Source organism: Schistocerca serialis, chromosome 1 (assembly GCF_023864345.2).
Source record: "Schistocerca serialis cubense isolate TAMUIC-IGC-003099 chromosome 1, iqSchSeri2.2, whole genome shotgun sequence".
NCBI classification, from domain to species: Eukaryota; Metazoa; Arthropoda; class Insecta; order Orthoptera; family Acrididae; genus Schistocerca; species Schistocerca serialis.
In genome coordinates, this window is record NC_064638.1 from 1259823175 (window position 1) to 1259839667 (window position 16493).

Genomic DNA, 16493 nt, shown 5'->3' on the forward strand with positions numbered 1-16493 from the left:
GCACAGCGGACACACCAGGAACCGCAGTGTTGGCCGTCGAATGGCGCTAGCTGCGCAGCATTTGTGCACCGCCGCCGTCAGTGTCAGCCAGTTTGCCGTGGCATACGGAGCTCCATCGCAGTCTTTAACACTGGTAGCATGCCGCGACAGCGTGGACGTGAACCGTATGTGCAGTTGACGGACTTTGAGCGAGGGCGTATAGTGGGCATGCGGGAGGCCGGGTGGACGTACCGCCGAATTGCTCAACACGTGGGGCGTGAGGTCTCCACAGTACATCGATGTTGTCGCCAGTGGTCGGCGGAAGGTGCACGTGCCCGTCGACCTGGGACCGGACCGCAGCGACGCACGGATGCACGCCAAGACCGTAGGATCCTACGCAGTGCCGTAGGGGACCGCACCGCCACTTCCCAGCAAATTAGGGACACTGTTGCTCCTGGGGTATCGGCGAGGACCATTCGCAACCGTCTCCATGAAGCTGGGCTACGGTCCCGCACACCGTTAGGCCGTCTTCAGCTCACGCCCCAACATCGTGCAGCCCGCCTCCAGTGGTGTCGCGACAGGCGTGAATGGAGGGACGAATGGAGACGTGTCGTCTTCAGCGATGAGAGTCGCTTCTGCCTTGGTGCCAATGATGGTCGTATGCGTGTTTGGCGCCGTGCAGGTGAGCGCCACAATCAGGACTGCATACGACCGAGGCAAACAGGTCCAACACCCGGCATCATGGTGTGGGGAGCGATCTCCTACACTGTCCGTACACCACTGGTGATCGTCGAGGGGACACTGAATAGTGCACGGTACATCCAAACCGTCATCGAACCTATCGTTCTACCATTCCTAGACCGGCAAGGGAACTTGCTGTTCCAACAGGACAATGCACGTCCGCATGTATCCCGTGCCACCCAACGTGCTCTAGAAGGTGTAAGTCAACTACCCTGGCCAGCAAGATCTCCGGATCTGTCCCCCATTGAGCATGTTTGGGACTGGATGAAGCGTCGTCTCACGCGGTGTGCACGTCCAGCACGAACGCTGGTCCAACTGAGGCGCCAGGTGGAAATGGCATGGCAAGCCGTTCCACAGGACTACATCCAGCATCTCTACGATCGTCTCCATGGGAGAATAGCAGCCTGCATTGCTGCGAAAGGTGGATATACACTGTACTAGTGCCGACATTGTGCATGCTCTGTTGCCTGTGTCTATGTGCCTGTGGTTCTGTCAGTGTGATCATGTGATGTATCTGACCCCAGGAATGTGTCAATAAAGTTTCCCCTTCCTGGGACAATGAATTCACGGTGTTCTTATTTCAATTTCCAGGAGTGTATTTGTGTCCTCCCGTGCCGTGGGTGAAGGAAAGTAGATTGAAAACTGTAAGCAGTTATGCTATTGACAGTAGCACACCCCTACGTGCCATTGGATATTTAAATGCTGCTTATTTCAGTTTGATGTTTGACCTCCTCTGAAGGTTAATGATACTTCATAGCGCTAATACTTTTAGAGGTGTTTGTTTTGAGTACCTTCGTTTGATTAGGAAGCCCTCACAAGGTACATAATTATCTACAAGGGGCGTTTAAAAAGAAGAGCTGGAGGCATAATTACAGAAACCTGTACCTATATGTTAGAAGTATTGACCTTGGGTGTTGAGACACTTGTCCCACTGTGACACAAGGCAGTGAGTGGCTGTCTCATAAAATTCCCGGGGCTGCGATGTCAACCAGTTCCGCACGTACGGTTGGACGTCGTCGTCCGAGGTTAATCGTTTGCCACTCAGAGCTTAAGGGGACCAAAATGGCGTAATCACAGGGAGAGAGGTCCGGACTGTGTGGAGGGTGGCCGAGAACTTTCCATTTGAATTTCTGGGAATGCCGCGACTATGTTGGCCGTATGAGGCTTTGCATTGCCGTGGAGCAGAATGACCACACGGGTGAGATTGCCTGGTCGTTTTGACTTGATCGCTTGGCGAAGGGTGGTCAAGGTTTGCGAGTAACGCTGGGCATTCACTGTTGTCCCGTGCTGCAGGAAGTGAATCAACAGAGGGAAATCTTGGTCAAAGAAGAACGTCATCATAACATTTCCTGCACTCGTGTGGACGACGACGTCCAGCTGTACGTACGGAACTGGTTAACATCGCAGCCCCGGGAATTTTATGAGACACACAGTGGGACAAGTGTATCAACAGCCAGAGTCAATACTTGTAACATACGGGTACTGGTTTCTGTAATTATGCCACCGGCTCGTTTCTTTTTGAACGCCTCTTATATTAATTGACACAACTCTCACTGATTTATTGTGTCGCAAAGATAATATATTTTCAAAGTGCACTACTGTTATGTATATTACCTGCTGCTGTCATTAAGGGGGGACGCTGATAAAATTGACCAATAATGTCAATTTTGATTTATTTTTCATTTGTTAGTACAACTCATTGACACTAAGTTCCCAAATTTTCAACGTTGAAATCGCATCCGAAGTGGCTGAAAATTAATTAAAAGAGTGACGCGGTCCCCCTGCCACGCCCAACGTTTTGAAGCGGACTTCAATACCAGCTGAGTGAACAACGATTCTGCGTATTACTTTCAACCAAACGTGTGCAGGATACATTTAGAAGGCCGTGGTACATATTCTTTGGTTTTATAGATCATCTGTGGCCGATCTTGCACTTTTCAAAAAGTGTGTTCATGGCAAAACCCAAAATCTAAATGAGTCTCTAAATTCACTCATATGGAAACGATGCCCTAAAAACACATTTGCATCTGCTACAGTTGTCAGAATTGCAACTTATGAGGCAGTTATTTCGTTTAGTGATGGGAACGTCGGGAGGATGAAGGTATTAAAAAGAATGGGCTTCAAGATAGGAAATTTAACTCAAGACACCCTGAGAAAAGCAGACTTACAGCGCGTCTCTACAGCTGAAAAGTCGGTTGAAGACCTGGTAAAGGAAAGAAGACAAACAACAAGAAACGAGAAGAGAAGCCGTGAAGGGAAAGATTACCCAGATTACAAATGCCTTCTGAAGAAGTGACATAAGGAAAAATGTTAGGTTGAACTTTAAATTGCGTTTCCTGAAAAGTTGGGTTTTTTAAAGTTTATGTACCGCAGCAAATTTTGAAAATCTGATTGCCAGCTGAGATATGGGGCAAAGTGCTTGGAATTTTGCATGAATTTAAAATTGTACTTGTGGAATTATAATTAAAATATTATGAAAATTCTCTTATTTGACCAATTCCAAAAACCTCATGAGAGAAGTTTAAAACATATAAAGAGATGAAACAGAGAATTTTTTGTAGAAATCTCTTGATTACTTTCTGAGAAAAAGGAATATACATTTTTTAAATAAAACTTCAAGTTTTATTCAAAAGAAAGTTGAATATACATAATCAAAGGATTTTGTATGTAAATGCGTTACTTTCATGTAAAGCGTGGTACAAAATTTCATTGCCATATCTCCAAAACTGTGGATTTGGTGCATTTTTGAAAAAGGGTGTGTTTTTCATTAACGTCCCCCCTTAATAGCTGATTCAAGGTGCAACTTGTACTTAGGCCAGCCGTCATTCACAACTTATCTCTTAATTCGGCCATAAAGGTTGTTAATAAACAGCCGGCCGGAGTGGCCGAGCGGTTCTAGGCGCTACAGTCTGGAACCGCGAGACCGCTACGGTCGCAGGTTCGAATCCTGCCTCGGGCATGGATGTGTGTGATGTCCTTAGGTTAGTTAGGTTTAAGTAGTTCTAAGTTCTCGGGGACTGATGACCTCAGCAGTTAAATCCCATAGTGCTCAGAGCCATTTATTAATAAACTATAGTCACACTAATAATCAAAGTTCGGGACTAAATTTTAAAGCTGCTTTATTTACAGTGTGTATAGCTTGCTTTATCGGCTTTCTTGAAAGCTGTGCATTCTACTATTTTCCATCGAATCTGGTACTGAATAATTATGATCTGCCAATTAAAAGTCTTTTGTCTGTACTACAGACGCGCCTGAGTATACGTTTCTTGTTTACAGGGTTGATAAATTTTGTACTGTTGCTGTGTTTTGACCTGTCTCAGCACTGGATTTTGTTTTGCAGCCGCTTTTTAGTGCTAACGGCCAGTTTAGGCCAGCACCTTGATGTCTACGCACAGGCAGCAAATGTATTAATGCGTCAGCCACTATTCCAGGCAGCTTGAACAGCAAATTAGTATTTCTTGGCTGCCCTGATGTTACGAACAAAGGAGGAGGTAAATTGATTTTCTAATTTTAAAACTCTTGTAATTTTATAACTGTTTGTGTGGTTCGAATTTTAAAGGCTGCTTTCCCCCGTGCATTAGTATTTTGGTTGTTTAATACTCTTCCTTTATTTAACTGCGGCTTTACTTTGGGCACAGTTATTGTTTTATTTACTTTCGAGTTGTTATAAATTTTCACCATTTATTGTTCACTTGGACAGTTAAACGGTATTAAAAGGTGCTAAAATGAGAGCCCGCTCACTGTTTTCTTTGACAGTAAAGTAAAAAGAAAACTTTTAACTTTGTTAGTCTGTAATGGTTTTTGGCAATCCTTTTATTTTCTGGTTGTGAAATAAAGGATTTGTTCCTGATAATGGTGAATGATGTTTTAAATTACCTGATGTCCAGTCCTTCCTCTGACCAGCTTTTGCTGACGCGCGGCTCATGCTCAAGAACGCCATTGGTGATTTGCGCGCCAGAAGCAGCTAACACCTGCCATTTCAGAGTTTGCAGAAGGCATGATGGATGACGCAGTCCAGTGTGACGTGCCTGAGTCCGAGGGACACGCCGGCCGCTGTGGCCGAGCAATTCTAGGTGCTTCAGTCTGAAACCGCACGACAGCTACGGTCGCAGGTTCGAATCCTGCCTCGGGCATGGATTTGTGTGATGTCTTTAGGTTAGTTAGGTTTAAGTAGTTCTAAGTTCTAGGGGACTGATGACCTCAGATGTTAAGTCCCATAGTACTCAGAGCCATTTGATTTTTTTTGTTAAGTCCCATAGTGCTCAGAGCCGTCTGAACCATTTGAACCGAGGAACACGTTAATCGGTTTGTTGCAGGATTCTCGAACATATTCTCAGTTCCAATATAATGAATGTCCTTGAGACAGAGAAGTTGCTGTCCATGCTAGAGTACGGCTTTAGAAAGCATCGCTCCTGCGAAACGCAACTTGCCCTTTTCTCACATTATATCTTGCGAACCATGGATGAAGGGTATCAGACGGATGCCATATTCCTTGACTTCCGGAAAGCGTTTGACTCGGTGCCCCACTGCAGACTCCTAACTAAGGTACGAGCATATGGGATTGGTTTCCAAGTATGTGAGTGGCTCGAAGACTTCTTAAGTAATAGAACCCAGTACGTTGTCCTTGATGGTGAGTGTTCATCGGAGGTGAGGGTTTCATCTGGAGTGACCCAGGGAAGTGTAGTTGGTCCGCTGTTGTTTTCTATCTACATAAATGGTCTTTTGGATAGGGTGGATAGCAATGTGCGGCTATTTGCTGATGATGCTGTGGTGTACGAGAAGGTGTCGTCGTTGAGTGACTGTAGGAGGATACAAGATGACTTGGACAGGATTTGTGATTGATGTAAAGAATGGCAGCTAACTCTAAATATAGATAAATGTAAATTAATGCAGATGAATAGGAAAAAGAATCCCGTAATGTTTGAATACTCCATTAGTAGCGCAGCGCTTGACACAGTCACATTGCAGAGCGATATGAAGTGGGACAAGCATGTAATGGCAGTTGTGGGGAAGGCGGATAGTCGTCTTCGGTTCATTGGTAGAATTTTGGGAAGATGTGGTTCATCTGCAAAAGAGACCGCATATAAAACACTAATAGGACTTATTCTTGAGTACTGCTCGAGCGTTTGGGATCCCTATGAGGTCGGATTGAGGGAGGACATAGAAGCAATTCAGAAGCGGGCTGCTAGATTTGTTACTGGTAGGTTTGATCATCACGCGAGTGCTGCGGAAATGCTTCAGGAACTCGGGTGGGAGTCTCTGGAGGAAAGGAGGAGTTCTTTTCGTGAATAGCTACTGAGAAAATTTAGAGAACCAGCATTTGAGGCTGACTGCAGTACAATTTTACTGCCGCCAACTTACATTTCGCGGAAAGACCACAAAGATAAGATAAGAGAGATTAGGGCTCGTACAGAGGCATATAGGCAGTCATTTTTCCCTCGTTCTGTTTGGGAGTGGAACAGGGAGAGAAGATGCTAGTGGTGGTACGAGGTACTCTCCGCCACGCACCGTATGGTGGATTGCGGAGTATGTATGTAGATGTAGATGTAGATGAAGCACCGGCGATGATCGGAGCCTGCCTGCTGGCTGATTTCTTCGCAACGCCGAAGCAGCGTGAAACACCTTACAGTTTAATAACTGGCGTCTCCTGAGCGAACAGCACTAGTTGCGATTAGTTTTTGTAGACAGCAAGAGCCAGGTATTGCCTTCCTCCACGCGTCAGAGAGGTCTTCCGTCATTCCCGCATTTAACTGTCGGACACACCGAATGCTGCACGTTGGTGTTATTCTGCCCTAGCGCCGGGTCCACCACGGCCTCTTTACAGGCTCTTTTGCAGTCACACTCGGCGGCGGATTTAATTCTCCAGAGGCGCGGTACAATAGCAGCGCTAACGGCTGGAGAATGATTGTCTCGCTGGAATCTGCGCTCCCCTCCCGGTCTCTCCGGGGCCCGCTCTCGGCGACAGGTTCGTTAGTTGACACTCGCAGCACAAAGCGCGGCCGTCGTCAATTGGCCGCGAGCTCAGAACACAGAGCACCGGGCGCGGGACGCAACCCCAGCACGGTCTGGTGATAGACCCTCTCTCTCCCCCAGTCCCACCCCACACAGGCTAAACCCCTTTCCGTTAGACCCCGGTGCGTGCTGGACGCGTCATTTCCCGTCACGGCGACCCCTGCGCCTGTGACAATAGCTGCCGAGCTGGCAAATGACTCTGGACGAGGGGAGCAGCGCTTTGTGTTTCACTCCCCTCCCCCCCCCCCCCCCCCCCCCGTAAACCCCCACACAGCCTTACGAGCTGGGTTGAGTTCACTCGATTGATTCGGTGCCGTCGGCGAATGGCGTATGATGCCGTTCTCACACCTCCCCACCAGAACCCCAATGCCAGTCGTCCTACAGACTCGCCATATTTTGTCTTCATCTTGTCTAGTACTAAGCCATCGTAACTACGTAAATGTAAAATCCTTTGTTTCCTGATTGGCCCACAACATCCTTGAACGACATTTTCTAGGTATCCTTTTCGCTGCTACAAAACTGGCTGTACTACTCGTCAAGGTATCTTCGCTCTATAAAGGACTGAATTTCTTTTCGTTATACGCAAAATTTTAAAGATTTTGCGCAGGTAAAATCACATTACGCGTTTTATGTAACATTGTCGGAGAACGGCGATCTTATTGTGGAAAAATTATTTAAAAGCACTCTCGATCGCAGCCGACGTTAACTTCTGACGGGTTTCGACTGCGATCAAGACTGCTTTTCATAAATTTAAACGGAGATAAGAAGTCGAAATTTCATTTGAGAGCATAACGATACCTCTCGTCGTTCTCAAGTTACTGGGTTTCGTATCCGACGGGCCTGCTCATAGCCTTGCGCATCGTGAATCTTGTGATCATAAGAATCGTCATATCTCACAAACTATTCAGAATACCCAAACGAGGTTTTCCGAAAATGATAGCAGGCAATGAGGCACATATGTTGTAGGATAAACAACTGAAATTTTTCTGTTCACCGAGTCACAGACGTAGCTCGTCCGCAGCAGTGAGGTCGGCGGCTCAGGACGCATTAGTATCCGGACACCCCAAATATATACGTTTTTCATATTAGGTGCATTGTGCTGCCACCTACGAGGTGCATTCAACTTCTAAGGCCTCCGATTTTTTTTCTAAGTAACTACTCACCCGAAATCGATGAAACTGGCGTTACTTCTCAACGTAATCGACCTGCAGACGTACACATTTTTCACAACGCTGACGCCATGATTCCATGGCAGCGGCGAAGGCTTCTTTAGGAGTCAGTTTTGACCACTGGAAAATCGCTGAGGCAATAGCAGCACGGCTGGTGAATGTGCGGCCACGGAGAGTGTCTTTCATTGTTGGAAAAAAACCAAAAGTCACCAGGAGCCTGGTCAGGTGAGTAGGGAGCATGAGGAATCACTTCAAAGTTGTTATCACGAAGAAACTGTTGCGTAACGTTAGCTCGATGTGCGGGTGCGTTGTCTTGGTGAAACAGCACACGCGCAGCCCTTCCCGGACGTTTTTGTTGCTGTGCAGGAAGGAATTTGTTCTTCAAAACATTTTCGTAGGATGCACCTGTTACCGTAGTGCCCTTTGGAACGCAATGGGTAAGGATTACGCCCTCGCTGTACCAGAACATGGACACCATCATTTTTTCAGCACTGGCGGTTACCCGAAATTTTTTTGGTGGTGGTGAATCTGTGTGCTTCCGTTGAGCTGACTGTTGCTTTGTTCCTGGATTGAAAAATGGCATCCACGTCTCATCCATTGTCACAACCGACGAAAAGAAAGTCCCATTCATGCTGTCGTTGCGCATCAACATTTCTTGGCAACATGCCGCACGGGCAGCCGTGTGGTCGTCCGTCAGCATTTGTGGCACCCACATGGATGACACTTTTCGCATTTTCAGGTCGTCATGCAGGATTGTGTGCACAGAACCCAGAGAAATGCAAACTCTGGAGGCGATCTGTTCAACAGTCATTCGGCGATCCCCCAAAACAATTCTCTTCACTTTCTCAATCATGTCGTCAGACTGGCTTGTGCGAGCCTGAGGTTCTTTCGGTTTGTTGTCACACAATGTTCTGCCTTCATCAAACTGTCGCACCCACGAACGCACTTTCGACACATCCGTAACTCCATCACCACATGTCTCCTTCAACTGTCGATGAATTTCAATTGGTTTCACACCACGCAAATTCAGAAAACGAATGATTGCAAGCTGTTCAAGTAAGGAAAAGGTCGCCATGTTAAGTATTTAAAACAGTTCTCATTCTCGCCGCTGGCGGTAAAATTCCATCTGCCGTACGGTGCTGCCATCTCTGGGACGTATTGACAATGAATGCGGCCTCATTTTAAAACAATGCGCATGTTTCTATCTCTTTCCAGTCCAGAGAAAAAAAATCAGAGGCCTTAGAACTTGAATGCACCTCGTACTACCAGGAACTGCATATCAGCCGCCTCAGTAGTCATTAGACATCGTGTGAGAGCAGAATGGAGCGCTCCATGGAATTCACGGTCTTCGAACGTGGTAAGGTGATTGGGTGTCACTTGTGTCATACGCCTGTACGCGAGATTTCCACTCTGCTAAACATTCATAGTCCACCATTTCCGATGTGATAGTGAACTGGAAACGTGAAGGGAGACGTACAGCACAAAAGCGTACAGGCCGACCGCCGGCAGTTGAAAAGGATCGTAATGTGTAATAGACAGACATCTATCCAGACCATCACACAGGAATTCCAAACTGCATCAGGATCCACTGCAAGTACTATGACAGTTAGGCGGGAGGTGAGAAAACTTGGATTTCATGGTCCAGCGGTTGCTCATAAGCCTCACATCACGCCAACAAATGCGAAACGACGCCTCGCTTGGTGTAAGGAGCGTAAACATTGGACGATTGATCAGTGCAAAAACGTTGTGTAGAGTGACGGATCACGCTACACAATGTGGCCATCCGATGGCAGGGTGTGGGTATGGCGAATACGCGATCTGTCAGCGAGTGTGGTGCCAACATTAAATTCGGAGGCGGTGATGTTATTGTGTGGTGGTGTTTCTCATGCAGGGGACTTGCACCCCTTGTTGTTTTGCGTGGAACTATCACAACACAGGTCTACATTGATGTTTTAAGCACCTTCTGGCTTCCCACTGTAGAGGAGCAATTCGGAGATGGCGGTTGCATCTTTCAACACGATCGAGCACCTGTGGCCTGTGGCGGAGTGGTTACACGACAATAACATCACTGTAATGGACTGGCCTGCCAGAGCCCTGGCCTGAATCCTATAGGACACCTTTGGGTTTTTCTGGAATGCCGACTTCATGCCAGCCCTCACCGACCGACATCGATACCTTTCCTCAGTGCAGCACTCCGTGAAGAATGGGCTGCCATTCCCCAAGAAACCTTCCAGCACTTGATTGAAAGTATTCCTGCGAGACTGGAAGCTCTCATCAAGAGTAAGGAGGAGCCAACACCATATTGAATTCCAGCATTACCGATGGAGAGCGCCACGAACTTGTAAGTAAAAAAAAAGAACAAAATGGCCACCTCGGTCGGCTGCTGTTCCTGATTTACATAAATTATCTAGGTGATAATCTGAGCAGCTCCCTTGGATTGTTTCCAGACGACACTGTAATTTATCGTCAAGTAAAATCATCAGACGATCAATTCCAATTAAAAAATGATCTAGAGAGAATTTCTGTACAGCGCGAAAAGTGGCAATTGGCACTAAACAAACAAAAGTGTGAGGTCATCCACGTGGGTACTGAAATAAATCCGATAAATTTTGGGTATACGATAAATCGCACAAATCTAAGGGATGTCAATTCGGCTAAATACCTAGGAATTACAATTACGAGCAACTTAAATTGGAAAGGCGACGCAGACAATATTGTGGGGAAGGCGAAACAAAGACTGTACTTTGTTGGCAGAACACTTAGAAGATGCGACAAACCCACTGAAGAGACAGCCTACATTACACTTGTCCGTCGTCTGCTGTCTGTTAGAATATTGCTGCGCGGTGTGGGATCCTTATCAGGTAGGATTGACGGATGACATCGAAAAAGTGCAGAGAAGGGCAGCCCGTTTCGTGTTATCGCGCAATAGGGGTGAGAGTGTCACATGATATGCGATTTGGGGTGGCAGTCACTGAAACAAAGGCGGTTTTCTTTGCGGCGAGATCTATTTACGAAATTTCAATCACCAACTTTCTCTTCCGAATGGGAAAATATTTTGTTGACACCCACCTACGTAGGGAGAAATGATCATCATAATAAAATAAGAGAAATCAGAGGTCGAGCGGAAAGATTTAGGTGTTCCTTTTTCCCACGCGCCATTGGAGAGTGGGAAAGATTTAGGTGTTCCTTTTTCCCACTCGCCATTCGATGGTGGAATGGTTGAGAAGTAGTATGAATGGTTCGATGAGCCCTCTGCCAGGCACTTAAGTATTAATTGCAGAGTAACCATGTAGATGTAGATGTCCTTGCGATCAAGGTGCTGCTAACTAATCCTAAAACCAAATGATAAATCAAAAAGTACATATTTCTCTCAGCTTCACACATAAATAAAGAATCTTATTGAAATCTGGTATCGCAGGACAGAGCGGATCAGGTTGTGGAAAGGGACCAAGATCAACTACTGTTAGTTGTTCAAGAACACACAAAACTTTATTGCTCAGTCCAATGCACAGTTTTCTCCTTAAAACAACAAAGATAAATTCACGGCTGAGGGCCCAAGTAACTTCTCCAGAATAAGTTTGAATGATTGCTTTTAAAACACCAGGATTTAAAGAAACGGCTGGAGGCCTCACTTAAGAAAAATTACTCTATCTTCTCGGCTAAATACCGAAGTAATATTTCAGACCTAAGGAATTCTTTAAAAGCCAAACATTTACAAATTCCAGCTAAAGGCCAAATTAAGGATAATTCAAATTAACTCTCGGCTGAAGGACCAATAAAGAAGTTTTCTTTACACAATAAAAGAGAGGCTTTAAAGATAAGCTTTTACACAGTACAACAGAAAAACATCTTAAGAAAACTTGAAGTATCTTGTCGGCTGAATGCCCAAACTATACCTCAAGAATAAATAAAGACAACCTTAAGATAAGCATTTACAGAACACGGCTGTAGGCCGATTCAAGAATTCAAGATAATTAAAGGGAAACCTTACAGACGAGGATTTGCATATTAAAGCCACAGATTCTGAAACAAACTCGAATGAAGGCCTAAACACAGAGCAACAAGAATTTTAAATGAAACACGACTGAAGGCCTAGTCTGAAAGTTGTTATGAAGTTCGGCTGAAGGCCATATACTAAACTTAAAACAGGCAATATTAATACACGGCTGAAGGCCTGGCACAGTACCTGCGACCAAATAAAATGACAATCACAAACAACAAACAGTGGTGCTCAGGAGTGTTGCAAGGGTCGGCCTGGGGAGGAAACTGTAACCACAGTGTAGGTGAGACAGACAGCCAAGCGTAACACTGAACAATCGTGTTGCAGCACGACCTACGGACGGCTGACGAAATGACCAACCGCCTAATCAATTCCCTTCACCCGACCAACAGCACGACAGCCAAACGTATCCGCGAAGACGAGGATCGCAGCAGGATTATGTCTTAATAATTAGCGTATAAACACAGTCAAGGTACAATAAGCACTCGCCGGCTGCTGTGGCCTAGCGATTCTAGGCGCTTCAGTCCGGAACCACGCAGCTGTTACGGTTGCAGGTTCGAACCCTGCTTCGGGCATGGATATGTGTAATGTCCTTAGGTTAGTTCGGTTTACGTAGTTCTAAGTCTAGGGGACTGATGACCTCCGATTGTAAGTCCCATAGTGCTTAGAGCCATTTGAACCATGAACACTCAAGGAGAAAAAGGAGAACAACACCCAGCTTTCGAACTGCACGCCGTGCTGGACAGTATCAACCCTACTGACCAGGGCAGTTAACCGGAACGTTAACGGCCACAAGCCAGAAGATACCGCTGGTGCACTGCACTAATAAATTATAATCATTTCAAAGGTTAAACACCATAAAGGAGAAGGCTGCAAAATTTTTCCGATTCCAACATACCACCATGTTGCTGCTTGCGGAGGCAGCCCAGGATGCAACAATCAGCAATCAACGAAGAGATGTCACATTGGTTGAGCTTTCATGACAGGTTCACTGATTACACAACTCCAGTATGCAGGTGCGGTGGGCGACGATCTTAAGCAGTTCTCGCAGCAAGTGCCACACAACTCCGACCGCGCGTGGACGCCGCCATCGGCCCTGGCCTGATCACTCGCCACAGAGACTTCCTCGCTGCTCCGCAGCAAACAACTGCCTGAAGCACGCAGACAGCATTAAAATAAGAAACTTCCTAACAGATTAAAACTGTGTTCCGGACCGAGACTCGAACTCGGGACCTTTGCCTTTCACGGGCAAGTGCTCTAAGAACTGAGCTACCCAAGCACGACTCACGCCCCATCCTCACAGCTTTACTTCTGCCAGTATCTCGTCTTCTACCTTCCAAACTTTACAGAAGCTCTCCTGTGAACCTTGCAGAACTAGCACTCCTGAAAGAAAGGATATTGTAGAGACATGGCTTAGCCACAGCCTGGGGGATGTTTCCAGAATGAGATTTTCACTCTGCAGCGGAGTGTGCACTGATATGAAACTTCCTGGCAGATTAAAACTGTATGCCGGACCGAGTCTCGAACTCGGGACACCCAGCGGTGCAGAGTGAAAATCTCTTTCTGGAAACATCCCCTAGGCTGTGACTAAGCCATGTCTCCGCAATATCCTTTCTTTCAGGAGTGCTAGTTCTGCAAGGTTCGCAGGAGAGCTTCTGTAAAGTTCGGAAGGTAGGAGACGAGATACTGGCAGAAGTAAAGCTGTGAGGACGGGATGTGAGTCGTGCTTGAGTAGCTCAGTTGGTAGAGCACTTGCCCGCGAAAGGCAAGGTCCCGAGTTCGAGTCTCGGTCCGGCACACAGTTTTAATCTGCCAGGAAGTTTCATATCAGCGCACACTCCGCTGCAGAGGGAAAATCTCGTTCAGCATTAAAATAGCTGCTCAGTCAAGCCACACAAGCTACACAGGGTTCCACGAAACACTTCCACAGACAACTCGAACAATACTAAAACCAGTGACTATGGAACAACAAGCACGAATCACAAGTCGACACACACGAAGAACCCAGAAGCGGTCAGGGGACTGATGACCATAGATGTTAAGTCCCATAGTGCTCAGAGCCATTTGAACCAGAAGCGGTCGGCGCTCAAGTCTCTTTCCGCCGTACAGTGCATGTGTGTCGCCAGCGGTCGGCGAGTACTGGTTGTGCAGACCTTACTGGAGCTTCAGCCCGACTGAACTCCTGACACACGACGACCCGGAAATACTAGCGGTCGCTCCAAAGTTAGTACGACAGCTCATATCGATAAGCGTTGCTGCTGCCACTCACAGGCAGGCAAACCAGCAACTTAGTGACGGCAGTGAATCGAATAAGAAACAGTACGGCAGTACCGCAAAGGCAAGATGTCAAGTAATAAACGGCACGAACACGATCCGCGCCTAAGAAATAAATAGCACCAAGAATTTTGCAATATCTACTTCAGTTGCAGAGACGTCTGCAATCACCTTGTCGTGTCTACAGAAAACAGCCAAGTCTTGTAAAAATTTAGTAATAAATGGAGATTAATATTGTAAGCTACCGCTTCTGTTTTGCTCTTTTCTGCTGATGGTTAAGCCTGAGAGCCGAACGTATAAGTGAAAAATTTTGCACAAGGGATTTTATAATGCTAATTTGTCGCCCTGACACTTATACGCTCTTCAGAAGGGTAAGCTTATCCTTTGCTCTATATGTGACGTTAACTAGTCGTATGCAAATCTGATAAGTTTCTAACCATATCCTCAGCATACGCTAGAATGTTCAGATGTGCTGACCTACAAACACTGCCTCCACCAGGTGGTTGCAAACACGAAATACACAAATAAGGACATAATAAAATGACAAAGGAAAGTACTAGCTATGAAATGATACACTCCGTAGTGTTAAATTCTTTACTCTTCTGCAATTCACTCTATTCGAGATTACACAGTACGAGCAACATTATAGTTCTGCCTATTCACATTTGGTAATCGCTCTTGAAACACGTACGTTTCATATGTATTCATTACCAGCGATGGCGAGGCATGACAGAATCTCTGACCAGAGAGTTATTTATCGTGTCTAGTCTGCGCTTGACTGCGCGAGAGTTCAGTTGCGAGTTGGACTCGGTCGGAAGTAGTGTGTGTGGAGTCGGCAGAGCAAGTAGGAAGTTGCGAGCTGCACTGAGTCGTTAGTAGTCAGCCGACTGTAGTAGCGAGTGGACGGTAGTACCGAGCGGGCGTCGGCATGGATCGGCGGCGTGCGCCCTTTACATCTCTGGTCAAGGTTCGGGACGAGGTATATTGTTAAATAAGGTAATGAAGCAGCATTGCGCACATCTGATAATGTAATGTATGTTAATTGTAATTAATTTGTTCAAGAAATGCCCCAATAAGTGTAACCTCCCCGCAGAAATAAAAGAAATTTATATTTAAATGTTAATGGACATCGTGCTAAACGTAACCTCCCAGCAGAAATAAAAGAAAAGTCTTTGATAATGAAAACGAGCCAAATATTTGGTCCCCACAAAAATTACAGAATAATAATGACCCAAATGTAAACTCGACACGAAAATTGAGAAATGAAATTTAATCATTAAACCAACAATAATAGGGCAGCATCGCTGACCTTAGGCCCTGTGCAATAATTAATCTGATAAATTGAAGGGCAGCATCGCTGACCTTAGGCCCTGTGCAATAATTAATCTGATAAATTGATTCTGGGAGGAAAATCATACGAAACATTGTTTCAATTCGAATGATTCTTTTCTTAAAAACGATTGCTTTGAAAACAAATTTATTATTGGGGCATTTCTTGAACAAATTAATTACAATTAACATACATTACATTATCAGATGTGCGCAATGCTGCTTCATTACCTTATTTAACAATATACCTCGTCCCGAACCTTGACCAGAGATGTAAAGGCCGCACGCCGCCGACCCATGCCGACGCCCGCTCAGTACTACCGTCCACTCACTACTACAGTCGGCTGACTACTACCGACTCATTGCAGCTCGCAACTTCCTACTCGCTCTGCCGACTCCACACACACTACTTCCGACCGAGCCCAACTCGCAACTGAACTCTCGCGCAGTCAAGCGCAGACTAGACACGATAAATAACTCTCTGGTCAGAGATTCTGTCATGCCTCGCCATCGCTGGTAATGAATACATATGAAACGTACGCGTTTCACTCTGTCTGGCACTGTCCTGTGATATATAATCGCGGTCGTTAATTCAAGCGCGGAATACTGACATCAGCTATGGAAATTGCAATTATATTTAGAACTACACTCGCGACTAGCAACGTGAAGCCTCGGCATAGAACGAAAAAGACACGTGATCAGCAATTTACTTTACTTCCATCGCACGACCACTAGTGATCTGACGCTTATCGCTGCAAAGGTTCTCGGCTCAGCGAGATAACATAAATTCTACTTCACCAAAAGCTTCCGTGGGCACCTCCACGGCTGCCGTGGAACACCAGACGATCCTCAGGCTCTCGCTACAAGTACTCTGTCCCAGTAACGAGGTCGCACACCTCGCCAGGATCAACCTCTCTCCTCGACGCTCCAGGAACAAGTCTTTCTCAGTCGCTACGCTTTTTCGTAGCTGCTGTTCTTTTTTCTTCCCC